The sequence below is a fragment of the Penaeus monodon genome, chromosome 39 (genome assembly GCF_015228065.2).
Source record: "Penaeus monodon isolate SGIC_2016 chromosome 39, NSTDA_Pmon_1, whole genome shotgun sequence".
Taxonomy (NCBI): domain Eukaryota; kingdom Metazoa; phylum Arthropoda; class Malacostraca; order Decapoda; family Penaeidae; genus Penaeus; species Penaeus monodon.
The window spans coordinates 8697387-8704395 of NC_051424.1; positions in this window are offsets into that span (position 1 = coordinate 8697387).

Consider the following 7009-nt stretch of genomic DNA (forward strand, 5'->3'; position numbering starts at 1 on the left):
CACACCCCCTTAGAGCGACCCAGCGAAGCGAAGAAAGCCGCGCGGATGAAAGATTTTGTGTTTCTGAGAACTGATTTACAATTACGGTTACTTTTGTTTGAAAGAATTTTGTTTGTTCCTGAGGACTAATTTTATGTAAATTTTCTGTATTTTGTTTCATGTTTAGGTATGTCAGAGCAGATGGGTCGTCTGCTTGATAGGGGGGGATAGTGCTACGCCAGTGGGTCTTTGTCTCTGTGTGAAACATGTGTTATCATGAAAAGGATGACCTGGGCATGTGTTAACATGAAAAGGATCCTGGGCAAACATGACGCAACTGGCTGTGAGCGGAGGAGCGGAGGAACAAGCCAAGAGAGATGGACTTGGGTGCTGCTCCTGTGAAGACCTTGTGTGTGCCCTTGTGACCTGATAAACTTTGTGTGACATGCTGGATTCCCCCTGTATTGTGCCTATAGAAAAGTGTACGGGTAAATAACTTGTATAGATAAAGGAAAGACTGTCATTTTGTGTTTATTTCGTGCCCTGCCTCTCCAGGTGGCGTTTCCTCTCCTGGTGTTCTGGGGAGCTGTGGTGCTCGGTGCCTCTTGGAGCTGTTCAGTGTTCACGACCCTGTGAATAGCACGGTCTGCCTAGCCTGCCTTGTGTTGGTGGCAGAGAGACGAGGCGGTCGGCGTAACAATATATATATATATATATATATATATATATATATATATATATATATATATATATATATATTTTTTTTTTTTTTTTTTTTTTTTTTTTTTTTTTTTTTTTTTTTTCACCAGAAAAAACCTGGCCGTGCTTTTATTTTACGACGGATATGCATTGAATATATTTCTAGACCATTATTATCCAGAGATCAGAGAAGTACACCACAAAATTTATACATGTAATATGCCCTTGATAATAACAAATATTATGAAATTTAAGAAAAAAATTATAAAATGAACGAAGTGAACACATTATTTCACACAGTACACTCAAGTATCAAAAACATAATAGCACAAATAAACGTTCATGAATTGTCCAGAGAGACAGACACACACACATACACACTCACTCTCTCTCTCTGTCTGTCTCTGATTTATGTGACGGGATGGGTTAATTCATGTATATTTTGAACTGAGTTGAGGATATAAAAAAACGGATTTGCAAATATTTCCCGTTTTTTGGTGTCAGCAGCGGATTTCCCAATAGACATAATGACAAAGGGAACGTACTAATAGAAAAGATTTGATGTAATTTATACACAAAATGACACAGGGAAGGTTAAAAATAAATGCAACAATTTTAAATAATTAAAAAAGACGGGAGGCCATTAATAACGACCTAAATGATAATGCTTATTTAAAGGTATTCGACTTTCATTACCGAATATTCAGGCCGTGAACAGATAACATTTTCAGAATCCTCATCACTTATATGAAAACCTGAGACACTGGTGCTCACACTGTGCATTGCATTGTCTTCAATTTCCATATATAATAAAGTTAGTATATGATCATAATCTATCAAAAGATTCATGGTTATTATTAGCATGCTGTTAGGCATTTCCGTTATCAGTGGACTTTTGCAGTTCTCATAATTCATATTTCAATAAGAATCTATTTGTTCTTCTGTTGTTATAACATTAAATATAATAGTCTAAGTATCTGGATCTCTTTTTATAACAAAATGCATGTTAGGCCATCAGTAATGTCACATTAATTTTAGATACAATTTGTATTTCAACATCGCACTCGTGTATGCTATGTTATGACCAGGCCCCTTTCCCTATCAGACACAGTAGCAACAGTTTAAAAAGTCTAGTGCTACGGGAGTTACCCTGATGTCCAGGGCCTGTCGTCACGCTCGGCGTTATTACTTCTGAGTTTTACAACGTAGATTATAAAGAATAAACATCTGATTTTTCAGAATTTACAGCACTTTGTGCTTTGCCCACAGTAGGCGTTATCAGCATCCCACCTTAGACCCGCAACACTCTTCTGCACCAGGGTAACCCTTACAGGCTTTGACCCCTAGGTAGGGAGGCCCAGTAGTCTGAGGCGTCCCTTGGGCGCACTTTTTCATTTGTACTGATTTCTTTTCCTTTCTTCATGTGACTTTCCTGAACCTACCGTATTCGCTTACGGGGTGGGCATCCTCCGCCTAGGCAGGTTCAGTGGTAAGGAAGTGTCCTCCACATAACTCGATTCCCCTTTGGTACTGAAGAACGCAACCTATTGCTGTTAGGCTCATTAACAATAGTTAAGGATTATCTGGCACAACGGGCACGGGCCCAGGGTTCGGACTTGGACTTGGTAATCTTTAACATATAATTCTTGAAAATATGAAGGACCAAAGTGTAGTGTATTCGAAGTACATGACCAAAAAAGACGGGAATGTGTGAATAAAACTAGATTGTGCTTTTTTACTTTTTCTTCACGTAAAGATCTGAGTATGTCACAGTTGGATATGAGCGTGTCCAATCGCGACCCTGTATTCAAAAACCTACATGAGAAGACATGATGTTAGATATCGTGAAGTGGAACGATTGCTTCAGCAGCAACTAATAACACTCCCAGTGCTAAAAGTATTAGTCAAGAGCTAGCAGTTAGGGACAAAGAAACTGCTGATTTGAAGAAAAACGGTTAACAAATTAATAGATAAAATTAAAAAATTAAATAATACGATTCAAATAGCTAAATCAACCCAGCAAAAGCATATCATCATCAGGAGGATGTCCCAAAAATCACAATCTGGATCACACCTCTTCCAGGCGGCTCCTGCTAGGACTTCATCTAGTTTTTGGTCTGTTTCTCGGAATAGTTTATCTTCTACTGGGAATCTCTCTGGCAACGAGATGTAGGAAATGGAGACTACTATCTCCAAAAATAACCATGGGAGGCCCCTGGGTAGCGAGGGAGAGGAAGACGAGGCTCCCTCCCAGAAAAAAAGAAAAAAAATTGGCGGACAAGGCACTTCCAAACTCCCTAAAACGTAATCTTCGCATTAACCTTAGATCTTAGAACTAAAGTAAATTACCGTAGATTATTAGCTTCCGATATTATAATTCTCTTGGCACTGTCGAAGTCTTAGAACTAAAATAATTACCGTAGATTATTAGCTTCAGATATTATAATTTTCTAAGAAACGCGTTTGACCAACCTCGTGTCAGATGAGGTTTCGGAAGGATCGAAAGGGTGGGGGTGGAGTGGAGTTGCTATGTACATTCACTAAAGCCCCCTTTTACTGAATTGATTCTACTTTGGAGCTTGTCGCATGCAAAGTAACAATCAAAAACATGTATTTGACTACATGCTTAGTTTTGTAATTTGTGATGAACTTTTTGCTCCTCAGGATAATCTGCCACAAAATAAATAAATTTTAGGTGATTTTCATGCTCATCATACGTTATGGGGTTCCCTGTGGATGGATGGTAGAGGTGAGCAAGTAGTTAGGTTGATTAATGAATCTGATCTGGCCCTTCTGAATGATGACAGTCTGACGCGGGTGGATGATAAAAACGGTACTTGAGCTTTATTGACATATCCTGGTCCTTCAACAATAACAGCCAAGTGTCTGTGGCACACCAATGACGACTCGTTAGGAAGCGAGCACCTTCTTATTTGTATTAAATATTCATGTGACACAACAAGAACGCCTTCAGCGCTTAAATTTAACATAAACAGAGCAGACTGGATCGCCTTCACAAGGAGCATCAAGTTCAAACTTGTTGGAGAAACCACTGATGAAGAAGTAAGCAGTGTTCAAAATTGTATACTAACTAGATGTTTTCCATTCCTAAGACTTCGACATAGTGTTAAGCATAGAGTTCCATATTGTGACACCAGATTGCCACAGGGCTCTGTTTGAATGCAATAGAGCCTACAGGCTTTTCAAAAATAACATCAAGAACGAAAACTTTTGCAATTGCAAAGTAGCAAGACCTAGGGCTCATAGAACTATTAGACTAGTAAAAAGATACCACCAGAATTCATAGGTTTGGTCCACTGTTAATGAAATAAATAAGATGAAGACATCTTTCAAAATTATAATATACAAGCAGTTGAGATAATTATCACCCCTCATTCCTGACCACCAAGGAAGCGGCTGAGCTGCAACGTATTCACTTTGCCACAGGAGATGACTTTGATTACAACCAAGACCTAACAATGGATGAGCTTGTCCGAGCCCTAGAACCCTGTAGAGGAACATCCCCAAGCCCTGAGATTCCATATGAGATGATAAAGTTGATTAAGTGTACAATGAAATTTGGAAAAGCCAGACTTCTCCAAACTCATGGCACTTCACCCACATCATTCCCATACTGAAAGGATCAGAAATCCCAGATTTGCCATCTACCACCGAATAGTGTTCACAAGTTGCTTAAGCAAGATCATGGAACGAATTGATCAACAGTAAAACTGGACAGTCATATTCAAGAGGCAATTGCAAAAAAACATTTTTTGATTTCAGTATTCTTAGATATAGAAGTGCCTATGACATGAGATGGCAATATGATTTTGGATTATATGATTTTAGACAGAACTTTCTCTGTGAAACTGTTTTCTGACAAGGTCACCTTTTTGGACAATTTTGTCCAGGCAAATGGGGTCCCACAAGGAAGTGTCTTGTCACCAACATTATTTCTATGCATGATAAATGACATTTTACCAGCTCCCCCTTGGAATCTAAATACTCACTGTACGCCGATGACTGTGCATTATGACATTCCAGCAGTAATGCAGGATTCTCAGCAAATCGCACCCAATTGGCACTGGATATAATTCATAACTGGGGCCTCCAGTGAGGTTTTATGTTTTCCGTAAGAAAGAGTATTGGGGTAACATTTTTCACATAGGAGGCAGCCGAACATTAGGCTAACTCTAGACAGTCACCCAATACCTATTTAAAAGTCTGCAAGATTTCTTGGTCTACTCTTTGGTCATAGACTCAATTGGAAAAAACACATTGGTCATTTAAAGAAAATGTGTCAGAGAACACTAAATTTATTAAAGTGATTTTCTGTTAATAAATGGGGAGCTGATAGAAAGTCTTGCTAATGATTTATAAAGTCCTTATTAGGTCTAAAGTAAGATTATAGGTTAATCGTGTATGGCTGGCCATCGAACTCAATTTTGAAAGGTTTTTGGATGTTGCTTGTTTGCAGAATGCTTGGACCCTTGAAGTGTACTTAGATGGAGCGTCTGAGACCCCTCCGATCAGCGCAGCCAATTTGCATGATCTATGCCACTAAGGTGGCTCGAGACCCGAGCCATCGAGGCATTAGGCCCTTTGTCATGCGACTCCACGACCTCGTCGAAATAGTTGAAAGTAGACTACAGCTTAATTAAGGATGATCCACCAGTCTGCGGGCATAGGCATCAGCGGAAGGGAAGACGATGCGCACGGCGACCAATCCATCTGATGGCATGTGTACCACTGGATGGCAGAAGGGGGCCGTTGTTGTTGTGTCCCCTAGATACAGCTATTATGTTGAGACAGACGCTTAGTGAGAAAAAGGTATGTACATACCACCATGCATAGGCTTCCTGTATATGGAGAAGGAGAAGTGGTCAACAGAGCGATGAACTAGGGTGTTCCAAGAAGGGAGCTTCCAGTTTCCATTCCACCTTGAAATGGAGGGAAAGGAGAGAGAGAGTTCAGCTGCGTCGGGAAAATCCAAGAACTGGGCAGGGTCATGAGGCCAGACAGCAAAGACGCCGTCGACATACCTCAGCCAAACCGACGGACGAAGGGAGACGGAAGACTCGAAGAATTCCATGAACAGGTTTGTCAAGACTGGAGAAAGGGGAGAGCCCATGGCAACACCGAATGTCTGAGAGTAGAAGCGACCTTCAAAGGAAAAGGAATTAGACTCCACACACAGACGAATCAGCTGGAGGAAGAAGTCGGTGGGCAGAGGGAGGCGAGGATCCTCTGCGGAGAGCCTCCTCTGAAGGAAAGCGAGGACGTCATCAAGTGAGACCTTGGTGAACATAGAGTCGACATCCAAGCTCATCGTGATCGCCGGCGAGACACCACGGACACGGGAGTTGAAGTCCTGAGAGTGGCGGAGGTGAGCATAAGAGAAAGTGCCAAGAAGGGGAATGAGAGAATTCGCCAACCAAGCCGCAAGAGGGTGCGTCACAGATCCCTGGGAGGAGATGATGGGGGCGCAGAGGCACGGCCGGCTTAGGGTTTAGGAAAGCCCATAGAAATGAGGGAGTCGAGGGTTGATGGAACTTGAACCTTGGTAGGATTCGCCTCCGGATCAGTTGTTGTGGTGAGGGGTCAGGGACAGGGAAGATATGTTGGTGACAGCTTTGGTGAAGGAGAAAAGGGGTCCAAGGTTGCGGGCACTGAGGCTGGAGAGTTTCCGAGAGAGAGAGGGGCCATGGTTGGGGGAAAAAGGGACCGGGAAGAATCATGAGCAACGTCGGCTATGAGCTGGTAGATATGTTAAGGAGCCGCTCCTTGAGGAAGTCCGAACGTACTCGTGAAAAAGAAAAGGCATGCTCGACATCCCTCTTACCAGCGCGGATACTTTTCCTGGTAGAGAGAAACGTGCATAGTCAGGAAAGGGAGATCCTTCCTCTGAATGTTCAGTATATTAGAGATCGAGGAAGGAAGCACCTGCTCCTGGAGGCAGTCACGGAGGAAACGAAGTTGGTTCTTCCATCGGGCCGAGGCGATAAACAGTTCTCGTAAGCACGAACAGCGGGAAAATCATGTCAGGGAAGGAGACAAACGGGAAAACAAAAAGATTCTTGGTCCATGATGAATTTTAAAAAACACTCTTCCGTTTTGATATAGGGGTTTAGAAAAACCCATTCATACATACATATATACACAATTACATATATATGCATATATATATATATATATATATATTATATATATATATATATATAAAATATATATATATTATATATATATTAATATGTATAAAACATACCAAAATACATACATAATACATTTATATCCACATAAAATATCATATACATACATATTACACACACAC